This window comes from Macaca thibetana, chromosome 8 (genome assembly GCF_024542745.1).
Source record: "Macaca thibetana thibetana isolate TM-01 chromosome 8, ASM2454274v1, whole genome shotgun sequence".
NCBI lineage: Eukaryota > Metazoa > Chordata > Mammalia > Primates > Cercopithecidae > Macaca > Macaca thibetana.
This window is the reverse complement of record NC_065585.1, coordinates 88,758,567-88,771,071: the sequence shown is the minus strand read 5'-3', so window position 1 is coordinate 88,771,071 and position 12,505 is coordinate 88,758,567. Positions and strand designations below refer to the sequence as shown.

At 44.0% G+C, this 12,505-nt stretch overlaps 2 protein-coding genes across 6 annotated transcripts in view; both read left to right on the top strand.

The window, feature by feature from the left end:
• Positions 1-12,505, top strand: part of CHCHD7 (coiled-coil-helix-coiled-coil-helix domain containing 7) — a 1,019,570-nt gene that overhangs the window by 726,124 nt on the left and 280,941 nt on the right. The window lies entirely within an intron of this gene.
• The window catches only part of LYN (LYN proto-oncogene, Src family tyrosine kinase), a 138,774-nt gene that overhangs the window by 52,872 nt on the left and 73,397 nt on the right, over positions 1-12,505 (top strand). The window lies entirely within an intron of this gene.

Genomic DNA, 12,505 nt, shown 5'->3' with positions numbered 1-12,505 from the left:
AAAATTATATGTGTGTACATAAAGTATACCTTTTAAATAAGCTATATGTGATGGGAAAATTAAAAATTTGCAAGGGCAAAACTAAAAATAGCTGTAGATGAGCATTGTGGTAGTTCAGCATATTTGTTTTCAGACTTTTTTTCTATTCATTTGTACCTTTTCTCCTCACAAAATGCTATCATGCTATATATACTGTTTTTACATTTTTCATTGAAATATATTTTGAATATCTTTTTATGTCAATAAATATATATGTATTATAATTTAATGGTCACATAGTATTCTTCTGTGTTGAGGTATCATGTTCTACATCAACTTTCCAAAAGCCATTTACCAGAAGGGCAATTTGATGATTTCTCAAATGTTACACTGTACCAGAAGACTTGTTTCTTTTAACTACTTGAATATTATTTTTATTTTAAAAACTTTATGCATTTTTAATGTGCTTCTGCTAGTTCTTCAAATGACATGTCAACATTGTTTCTGCAATTAGAAAAAATAAAATTTCAATTTAAATTTATCAGCCTCAAAAAGAAATTGTAAGTGACCAAAGCATTTCCAACACATATGACATGATTAAACTTTAGTTTCTGAGAAGGTGAAATTAGGATGTGTTAACCTGGCAGCTGTTTGCAAAACCATTTGAGATGAAAGGATAGAACCATCCTGAAATATGGAAGGGAAGTGTCCCTGTGCATAGGGATACCAGAAAGAAGCAGAAGACTTGAATCTCAAATGTAATAAAAGATGACATTAAGGTTGAAGAATTTTAAAAAATTAAAATCCTAAAAATGTATGGAGAGGCAAAGCAAGAAGTGAATTCAGAAACTACAGAAACAACCATATCTCACATTAAACTTAAGCTACTAATTACTAGTAACAGGTTAATATAGTCCTAAGAAGACTCAATAATCCTTAGCTTTTTAACAAATAGAACATTCGTCAAAAGGAAATCTTCAAAATCTTTTAAAATGATTATATATATATACACACACACATATATGTATGTATGTGTATATATATTATATATATGTGTGTGTGTGTGTATATATATATGTATATAAATTTTTTTTTTTTTTTTTGAGATGGAGCCTCACGCTCTTGCCCAGCCTGGAGTGCAGTGGCGCCATCTCGGCTCACTGCAGCCTCCGCTTCCTGGGTTCAAGCAATTCTCCTGCCTCAGCTCCCAAGTAACTGGGATCACAGCACACACCGCCATGCCTGGCTAATTTTTGTATTTTTAGTAGAGACAGGGTTTCGCCATGTTGGCCAGGCTCGTCTCAAACTCCTAGCCTCAGGTGATCCTCCTGCCCTGGCCTCCCAAAGTGCTGGGATTACAGGCATGAGCCACTGCACCAGGCCTAAAACAATTATATTTGATTAAATATACTACTCAGATACTACACAGCCATAAAAAAGAATGAAAATCATGTCCTGGGCAGCAATACGGATGCAGCTGGAAGCCATTATCCTAAGTGAATTAATGCAGGAACAGAAAACCAAATTGCAGGCTCTCTCTTATGAGTGGGAGCTAGGCATTGAATACATATGGATGTAAAGATGGGAGCAATAGACATGGGAGACGACTAAAGTGGCGGAGGGAGAAGGGGAGACATTCACTAAAAAACTATTGGGTGCTATGCTCACTACCTGGATGTTGGGATCATCCGGACCCCAAACCTCAGCATCTTGCAATATACCCATGTAACAAACCTGCACACGTACTCCTGAACCTAAAATAAAAGTTGAAATTATTTTTAAAAAAGAATTATTATACTCTTAAGCTATGAAAGCACCACAACTAATACAAACTGTTATAAACTTAAGCTGTTAAAACTATCCCATCTAATATGAAATTACATAAATGTGAATAATTAAAAGGTACAAATTTTGGTGAACTGATCATCTTGTGAGTTGAAAACCCTCACAGAACTGGCTTTGGTGATGTGACTTTTGAGAGCTGATCTGCATTTATTTAACCGCTGACCTATAATCTGGCAAACAAGCCTGTTTCTCTATAGTATTCCAAACAGTCCCACCATAAGTATTCTCTTGTATAGAGCTTCGTGTAGCCCCCAGTTATTTTCTTATAAGTAATTTATTTCAAGAAGTGGTCATATTGGGTTAAGAAGTACATGCATTCTAACGGACTTTAATATGTAGTGTCAAGTTAAAGATTGTATCACTTACCCTCTCATGCCAAGCCCAATGATTTCATTTTACGGAGAGGTAGTTAGAGTCCAGAGAAAAGAGTGGTTTTGTCGATAATTACAGGACTGTCAAGGCTGGACTCCACAGACAGGCTTCCTGAGTTCACCACTGTCTCATTGTCCTCTCCGCACTCCCTTCCAGGCAGAGCCACATTTCCCTTTCAGTTTCTCTGCTCTAGATGCCAATCTTCCAGGTATTTGACCCTCATCTACCTCTTGAATTATTTGCAATTCTTTTCTGGAAACATTCTAATAAATGCAGTGATTAAAACTGTACCCAGTGCTGCTACCCCTTCATGTCGTGGATGACTACATGACCCCTGGGTCTACCTACGGCTGTGCTTATGTCTTGTGGCAGACAATAAAGAAGGAGCTTCAGCCAGACACAGTGGCTCACACTTGTAATCCCAGCACTTTGGGAGGCCAAGGTGGGTGGATCACAAGGTCAGGAGTTTGAGACCGGCCTGGCCAACATGGTGAAACCCCGTCTTACTAAAAGTACAAAAATTAGCCAGGCATGGTGGCAGGCACCTGTAGTCCTAGCTACTCAAGAGGCTGAGGCAGGAGAATTGCTTGAACCCAGAAGATGGAGGTTGTAGTGAGCCGAGATTACGCCATTGCACTCCAGCCTGGGCGATAGAACGAGATCCGTCTCAAAAAAAAAAAAAAGAAGGGGCTTCAAACCAGGTAAACACAGCAAACAGAAGATAAAATGTGTTGGATTTGAATCACAAAGGCATAAACAAAATTAATAAACAGGAAACCACTGAATATGTATATACAACCTTTGTCAATTAAATATTTTAAAATTTAAGGCTGGGTATGGTGGCTCATGCCTGTAATCCCAGAATTTTGGGAAGCCCAGGTGGGAAGATTGCTTGAGCCTAGGAGTTTGAGACCAGTCCTAGCAACATAGCAAAATCCTGCCTCTACAAAAAATAAAAAAATTTGGCAGGCATAGTGGCACACGCCTGTGGTCTCAACTACTCGGGAGTCTGAGGTGGAGGGCTGAGGTGGGAGGATCACTGGATCCCGGGAGGTTGAGGCTGCAGTGAACTGTGTTTGCACCACTGCACTCCAGCCTGGGCAACAGAGTGAGAGAAATTTTTTTTGTTGTTAAATTTAAAAAATGAATAAAATAGAGAAATCAGCCATACTGTATTATCTCTCTCTTTTTGGGGGATAGGGGACATTTTAGATTAATTTTGTATTGATAAAATTTGTATACCATAAAAGTCACCCCTTTAAAGTATCCAATTCAGTGGTTTTTAGATTTCTCTTAACATTGTATACTGTCACCACTTTTTCCAGAATCCACTGCATTTTATGTGTAGCAAATATATACACTGTAATTCAGCTGTGCAGAAAAAGAAAAACCACTTTAGATTTTGTGGCTATTCTCTTCTCAGCCTTCTGGATAGCAGCAGGTGAGAAAACAGCTTAAGTTTGCCAATAGGGTTTGAATCTTTTCCAGTGTAGTCTGTCTTCCATCATGACTGTTTCTTCTTCTTGCCCGCTACTCCTTTCCAATCTGGTGTTTAGGTAGGTACAGGGTTGCCGCTGTGCTATTTGGTAGAAAGAAGCCATGGGTTCTCTCCATAGTCTGTGTATGCCGTTCACCAACCTGCTAAGATTTGACTGGGCACTGCTGATTTGAGGGATGTTAAATGCACATCCACCGTGCAAGTGCATGCAAGCGGGAAACTTGTGGATCCCCTGGAAACCCTGACAGGCGGAATGAGGGGAGCCCTGAGACAGCATCTGGCTGTTTTATCTTGACACCCCTTTCCTCAGTGCTCAACCCTGCATGAGACATGAAGAGAAGAGCCAACTCCTTCCTCAGACCCAAAGACATCCCTCCCGTGTCAAGAGAGGTGCACCCTGTAACTGGCTAGCTGGTCTTAAGCCCACTTCCCACCTCCCCTTTCGCAGTTGACCCTTAATAGTCAAAGTGGATGAAGGCTGGCAGGCACCTTGGACACAGGTTCTATCCCAGTCTTTACTCTTTCCAACACTCCTTCAGATACCTCTTTCTCACTTCTCCTAAGTCATCTCCTCCTCCCTTCTAGGGGGAGCCTGATGGCTCAACTTAGTCACAGACAGGAGCTGACACCTAACCACAGAAGCAGCTCTGTGGTGGAGGTGATGCCCACACCATGGACGCGAGCAGCTCCATGGGCCATGGTCATAGCCTGGAGGAGACGCCCACACCATGGAGGCAGCTCTGTGATCTGAGGGATCCCAGCATCAAAACAGCATTGCCTTAATTGCCCCCAAACACTGTTTCTATTACACATGACATTTAAACCTTAGGGAGTTATGTTCATAATGTTAGGTTGCCCAAAGAAAAAAACAAAAACAAAAGCAAACCGAAAAAGCCTTAAGTAGGGCCTTACGTTGCAGGCTGGTCAGATAGAGAAAGCCATGGTATGGAGCTTGGCCAGCCTGGGCTACCAGCTCACCAACTGTGCCCACCCTGGCTGCCGGGAGATTTTACTGAGGAAAAATATTGGAGAATGTATGAAAATAATGACCATGGTATGAAAGGGGAAAAATCTTAGTTGTTTAAATAAAGACAGTCTGACTAGGCCCTTTTCAGTTGTCTCTCTTTTAAAAGTGATTTAGGTGCTGGGCGCAGTGGCTCACGCCTATAATCCCAGCACTTTGGGAGCCCGAGGCGGGAGGATCACCTGAGATTAGGAGTTGGAGACCAGCCTGGCCAACATGGTGAAACCCTGTCTCTACCAAAAATACAAAAATTAGCCAGGCACGGTGGCAGACGCCTGTAGTCCCCACTACTTGCTACTCAGGAGGCTGAGGCAGGAGAATCGCTTGAAGCCAGGAGGCGGAGGTTGCAGTGAGCCGAGATCGCGCCACTGCACGCCAGCCTGGGCAACAGAGGGAGACTCCATCCTAAAAAACTAAAAAAAGAAAGAAAGAAACGGAATTTGGGAAAATTAACGCAAGACTGAGCTGCTGGAGTTGGGAATTAATGGGGTTGGTGGTGGAGCTTAGTGCTAGTGCCCTCTCCAAGTCTCTCCAACACTGCTGAGGCTGCCAACCAGGCTATTGTGTCCCCATGTCACTTTGATAAGCAGTTTGGAGAAAGCATTCAACTCTTCTGAAGACTTTGTTTCTCTGATCTGAGTCTCCTTTCCGAAAGTAAAGTAAGAAGGACAATTAAAGCGTATCTAAAGGTTTCTGTGTTGGTGGGCAAAGTAAATCTCTTGAGTTACAGAACTGATACTGGAATGCAAGTGTGTAGGGGACATACTTTTAGGGACAAATTCCTATAAATGATGCTTGAACCAGGCTTGGACCTAATTTGAAACTCAAGATCTCTTTTGTTTCAGATAGGCACCACCCACCTCTATTTCCCCAGGCTTCCTTTCTCTTCCTGTTGTCTTTCTAAGCTCTCTAATTCAGAAAACTCTTGGAGTTGGAGCTCCCTCCATAGAGAGGCAGCAAGACCTTGCATCAGTAAAGTACAGCTTTTAGGCTGGGCACGGTGGCTCATGCCTGTAATCCCAGCACTTTGGGAGGCTGACGCGGGAGGATCACCTGAGGTCAGGAGTTTGAGACCAGCCTGGCCAATATGGTGAAACCCTGTCTCTACTAAAAACACAAAAATTAGCCAGGTGTGGTGGTAGGCACCTGTAATCTCAGCTACTTGGGAGGCTGAGGCAGAAGAATTGCTTGAGCCCGGGAGGCAGAGTTTGCAGTGAGCCGAGATCACACCATTGTACTCCATCCTGGGTGACAGAGTGAGACTCCATCTCAAAAAACAAACAAACAAAAAAGAAGTGCAGCTTTTAGATAGAAGGAATAGGTTCTAGGTTCTACAGCACTGTAGGGTGACTATAATTAAACACAATGTATTATATATTCCAAATAGCTGGAAGAGCAAATTTTGAATGTTCGCAACACAAAGAAATAATAAATTAAAAATAATAAAAGCAACAAAAAGAGAAAAAGTGCAGCTTTGAAGCCAGACCAAGTTCCAGTCATACCTGAGACCTTTGATTACTTAGCACAGGTTCATCTCTGGGTTTTACTTTCCTCATACACAAAGTACCAAGGACAAAGTAGGCACATACGTGTTTATCCCTTTTCTACCCCCACGTATTTTGTCTCTTACCCTCATAGACATTTATAGCTACTCTGTTTGCTTTAGATGTGTGACCAGCTGATATTGCAAAGTCAGGCAATAAACCCAGCAGTTGAGTTCAGCAATCCAACTCCATAGTCCTTACTTCACAATATTTTGTGAATTGTATAGTGTCTTCTTTAGGAATTTCAATAGAAAATTTCTATACAGGATCTTTTACCTCACAAGTGGACTTTAGAACTTAACCAACAAGGTGGTGGATGTCCTCTTAGATTTTTTTCCTGTGGACATTAAATATACATACATATATATGGGTTGTGTACATATATTAGGTTGGTGCAAAAGTAATTGGCAAAAACCAAAATTACTTTTGCATCAGCCTAATTTAAATATGTATATATAATTTTTTCAATCAGCAATTCTTGATTGTTTAAGAATGTCCAGATACACAAATCTATCTTTTTAACCCACTCATAATGTGTCACTTTGTTCTAACTTAAAGAACTAACCCCTCATGAGGACATCTAGCTTGTCTCTACTATAAGTCATGCTAGTGGGAACATCCTTGTGCCCTAGTGCAGTGTATCTAAAGAACAGATTTCGAGAAGTGGAATTCCAATGCAAGATTGCATCTTTGTTGAGCAACTGGATAATGGTAAGGCATTGCTAGATTTTTACCAGAGGCGGTAACTAGGAGTTATAGTTCATCACCCTACCGCCTCTGGTAAGAGTGATTTTATGAAACCAAAACCCTACTGCCTCTGGTAAGAGTGAGTTTTGTTTTGTTTTGTTGATGGAGTCTTGCTGTGTCACCCAGGCTGGAGTGCAGTGGCACGGTCTTGGCTTACTGCAGCCTCTGCCTCCCAGGCTCAAGCGATTCTCCTGCCTCAGGCTCCTGAAGAGCTGGGACTACAGGCAAGTGCCACCACGCCCGGCTAATTTTTGTATTTTTAGTAGAGACAGAGTTTCATCATGTTAGCCAGGCTGGTCTGGAACCCCTGACCTCAGATGATCCACCTGCCTCAGCCTCCCAAAGTTCTGGGATTACAGTTGTGAGCCACCACACCTGGCCAAGGTAAGAGTGATTTTTAAAAACCAAAAAATTATCCCAGAGTCTGGGAATAAAATAAAAGAGGGATTAAGGTCACTCTTCTAATATTCTAAGGCTCTTAAATGAAGATGAGCCACCCCTAATGGGTATTCGTTCCAATGAAAGAAAGACTTTTTAGAAAGAGATATCTCCAGCCTCACATTTTCTGGATGGGTCAGTGGATGTTGCTTTGTAGTCAAAAGGCTGCCTGGCCGTTTGTGTCTCTTTAGACCATATTGTAAAACTTTTGCAGTGAACAGCCTAGAGTTGTATTTGCATGTCAAAGCCTCAGTTACTATCTTGTTTTAACCAGAAGTCTCTACCCATAAAATATGTCTTTATTTACTGTTCAAAATATGGTTTTGAAGGCGCTGCTGACTACATCATCCACAGCACTTGATATAAAGTGCATTATAAGCAAACTTGGAATTCCTGTTGGGGACACACATTCCCATCAGGAGCCTGGTCTGCTTCCTCTCTCCTGCTGTGACTCACGGTGTCCCTGGCCCTTCCTGCCAGAACACCCAGGGCAAATGTGCAGGTCAGTTACAGCAGACCTGTTCCCCACAATGTTACCACATTCGCATTCTTCTCATTGCCTTGGCGCTGGTTTTCTGGTTTTATTTTATTAACTTCATTATTGACTCTTTAGTGGTAAAACATTTTAAAGCTTTTTTCTCTGAGAAAGAGATAGCCTGTAAAAATAATCTGTTTGGCATTGTTAATAAATAGATGAAACATGCATTTCAAAATAGCCATTGTGGTAAGAGCCCAGGCTGTAGACCTAGCTTCTTAGACTTGAGAACGCATTCCTGTGTGAGTCCTAGCCCTACCTCTCCCAGCTGTGCTGTGCGCCAGTCATTTAACCTTTCTGAGCCTCAGTTTTCTCCTCTGTAAAGTCATCTGGCCATATGGTTTCTTCAAGGATTAAATGAGATGCTCAGTACATTATAAATGTGTAATAGAAGAATACTAAGGTGGAAATCATTGTAAAGTGTAGCTCATATCACTTGGAACATGTAACCACTCTCAGTTTTTGTCAGGAGTATATTGTGTTTTCTACATTTCTGGTACTTTCATACAGCATAAGGAATTGCAAGACCTGTTCTGAGTTTGGGTTGCTCATCCACATGTCACATGGAGGACCTCTCTGGAGGTTTCTGGTGGGAGAGTATCTGAATGGGGGACCCCACACACTTTGTGAGCAGAGATCGGCGCTGCCTGAGCAGTGAGGCCATGCTAACTCTCCACATGGCTTTAATTTTTTTCATTTACAGTACATACATTTGATGTTAAATTATCCATGACAATGGCAGGGAGAAAATAAGCATAAATAAATGACCATCTATCGATCTTCCTGTCTTGGATGTCGCCACCCCACCCACATCCACCCGCCTTTTGTTTCCATCCTTCCTCTTCCCAAGACCACTGCCCTTGTACGATTGCCTCCATCTTTTCCTCTGTCCCCTTTGGAGGCTAGGGGATGGATTTCCTTACAGTAGCTCGCTCTCCCCCAAACACTTCCTACAGACTTTCTGCTCAGAAATAGAGATCTCAACATGTCATTTCACAGTTGGAAAAATGTTCTGCCAATCCCAGCTACTCCAGAAGCTGAGGCAGGAGGATCCCTTGAGTTCAGGAGTTCGAGACCAGCCTGGACAACACATGAAGACCCCCCCCTCTCCCCTTCTCAAAAGAAAAAGAAGAGAAAGAAAGGAAGGAAGGAAAAGAACAGAAAAGGAAAAGGAAAACGTTCCGAGGCTCCCTGCTGAATGCAGTAAAGCCAGCACTACCTGGCATGCCACCTCAGTTAGCCTCCAGCCACGCGCTTTGCTAACGCATCCCCTGCCTTCCTGTGCACGACTGGGGTTTCTACCATCTTGATTTTTTTTTTTTTTTTTTTTTTTTTTTTTTGGCGTACAGTTGTCCATCATATCCTCTTATTTTCTACCCTCCAACTTTTATTTTGACAATTTCAAATCTACAGAAAAAGAGATCACTTTCTTTAGAATCACTAATTTTTAAGACATTTTGATACATTTGTCCCTTCCTTTTCTCCCTTCTCATTTTGGCTGAAGTGTTGAAAGTTGCAGACACCATGACCCCTCACCCCCACCCGCCTCAGTTGCATCTGATGCACACTGGATGTTCTCCTGAATAACTACAGTACCATCATATTGCGCTTACAAAACACAACAACAGTTCCCTGATATCATAATCTCATGTGTAAGTCAATTTCAACTTCCCCAGTTGTCACGTATCACAGCTGTGTGTCCCCCGCAAGGCCCCAAGATTCCATCAAGGTTAGTACCTTGTCTCTTGGGTCTTCTCTGATATGGAATGGTTCCATCCCTCCCTCTAGCTGGAGTATCCAGGCAAGTTTTCTGTAGAAAATGGCACATTATGAATTTTTCTGATTATCTTGTTCCTCTCTTCCCTGTATTTCCCATAAACTAGAAGTTATTTTAGAGGTTTCTGTCTGTTTTAGAACAACAGACCCAGGTGGGTTTTGCCTCCTTTCCTTCTCCTGTCTCACCGTAGTCAGGAGGGGTATTGATGGGCATATGGGAGTCCCAAGCCCACCAGCCACAGCTCCTCCATCCTTTCTTTTTATTTTTTTAGACCAAGTCTGGCTCTGTCACCCAGGCTGGAGTGCAGTGGTGTGATCTCTGCTCACTGCAACCTCTGCCTCCTGGGTTCAAGTGATTCTCCTGCCTCAGCCTCCCGAGTAGCTGGGACTACCGGCGCCCATCACCATGCCGGCCAATTTTTTGTATTTTTAGTAGAGACTGGGTTTCACCATGTTGGCCAGGCTGGTCCCAAACTCCTGACCTCACGATCTGCCCACCTCGGCCTCCCAAAGTGCGTTTATTCTTACTCTTTGAGTACCTGCGTGGAGCGGGGCTGTTTTAGGTTCTGGGGGTACTGCAGTGAGCAAAGTAGAGGGAAGCTGCCCCAATCAGCTTAGATGCTAGCTTAGGGAGCTGACCCTAAATAAGCTGATACATGATGGAATGTGGGTGGTAACCAGACAAGAGTGAGACCTGTCTGGGGCGATAACATTCCTGTAGGATCTGAGAGACAGAGAGAGAGAGAGAGAGAGAGAGAGAGAGAGAGAGAGAGAGAGAGGAGCGAGGGGATGCTGGAGCAAGCAACGAGGGCAGGGGAACCGCAGGGACGCGGTGGGGCAACGCTGCCCGCCCGGGCGTGCTGGGGGATTCCCTGTGCCCTGGTTGCAGAGTGGCTCGGTCAGGAGCTGGATCGAGCGGCCTGGTGCTCTGTGGTTTGGCCGCACCCATGCAGGGCTCCTGCCCGGGAGCTCACGGTGTGCGCAGGGTCCTCGCGCTGCTATTAACCTATTTGCCCATTTATAAAGCATGATTTTAAGGGATGATGAGTTAAACACCGCTTTTTCGGGGAGGGTGGCGGGGCGTGGGAGGGATGAGACTGGTGAAAAAAGAACTCCCATACTTAACTTAGAGATCAACTCTAAACCCATGGCCGTTTCAGAAACTTTAGCCTATGAAAAAAATGTGCTGTTTTGAATCAAAGAAGTACTTGCTTCCCCTTTATTTTGGGAACTGCAGCTCGCTAGTTTCAGAAAGAGGTGTGGCTGCTCTTTAGAGGCTTCATACCTCAACTAATGAAATGATAAACAAGTCGAAGTTCCTGGACCAACTGGAAGCCTTCAGGACAAGGCAGGCCTGGGCACGTGGCAGCGCTGTGGGAGAGAGAGGGCCGAGTTCCCAGAAGAGCTCTTGAGGTTTCTTAGCACAATTCCTCCCCCACGAGGTATTGCCTAATCACACCACCTCTCCCCCTTCCCCAAACTCCTGTCATCTCTGCTTCCTCTAGACTTAACTCTAAGCCCTAGGCCGTGAGCACAGATTTGGCAGTGCTTCAGAATTACACATCACATGGGGAGCACCATGCTCCCACTGTGCCCCAAAAGAGTTTCCCGGACAGTGTCCAGAGAATCTATTCGGTGAGAACCACCTTCTAATGAAGTTCATGAGATTTTTCTTTTTTTTTTTTTTTTGAGGCGGAATCTTGCTCTGTCGCCCAGGCTGGATTGCAGTGGTGTGATCTTGGCTCACTGCAACCTCCACCTCCCGGGTTCAAGCAATTCTCCTGCCTCAGCCTCCTGAGTAGCTGGGACTACAGGTGCGCACCACCCCGCCCAGCTAATTTTTGTATTTTTAGTAGAGACGGGGTTTCACCATGTTGGCCAGGATGGTCTCCATCTCTTGACCTTGTGATCTGCCCGCCTCGGCCTCACAAGGTGCTGGGATTACAGGCATGAGCCACCGCGCCCGGCTGTTTTGCTTTTAGTGCATAGATTTGACCCCAAGGCTATACTGTAAGACAAGAACTGTGTCTGATTCAAATGTTCAAAATGGTGATTTTTGCCGTCCCCAGAGTGCGTGTGTAGTGCTCAGCCGTCCTGCGTTAATGGGATCACTGGATGACAGAGTTGGTGTTTAGATGTGCACCGTGTGTTGTTCTGCACTGGTCAGGCACTAGCCCCCTTCTTGCCATGGTGGCGTTCCTCCACAGTCCTAGCATGGCTTGCAGAGGCCATCATTTTGCTTTTACCTCCGCTAGTACTCCTGGTTTCCTGACTCAGGTAGCTTACTGGGTAGCCCTACTGGATTTGATCATCTGAATGTTTTCATAAGCATCTTCTCTCCCGTAACTGTGTTTCCTCATTTCATTTCCAGTCTTGAGGAAAGTCAGGCCATCTTCCTAGACCCCTAGCTATGTTTAGCTGGAACTGGGTTCTATAGATTCTAGCTCTTCATCACCTGCCCTTGAAGCCTCAAGGCCCCCCACCCCACTCCACCTTGCACACTGCAGATCGGATGTGTCACTTGTCTTCAGAGTAAAAAATCAACCACTCAGCATCGCATCCAGCATGTGCCTCCCTCTCTGGCCCTGACCCCTGACCTTCCCTACCTGCTCGTTGACTACAGTGTTTAGTGTTGTAGATAGAGCTCATTTTCTGGAGAGATCAGGTTGATCTAGCTCTCGGAAGGGGCCATGTTCTCTTGAGCTCATGGTGGTTGCATATGAAGTTTCTTCTTCCTGGAATCTCTT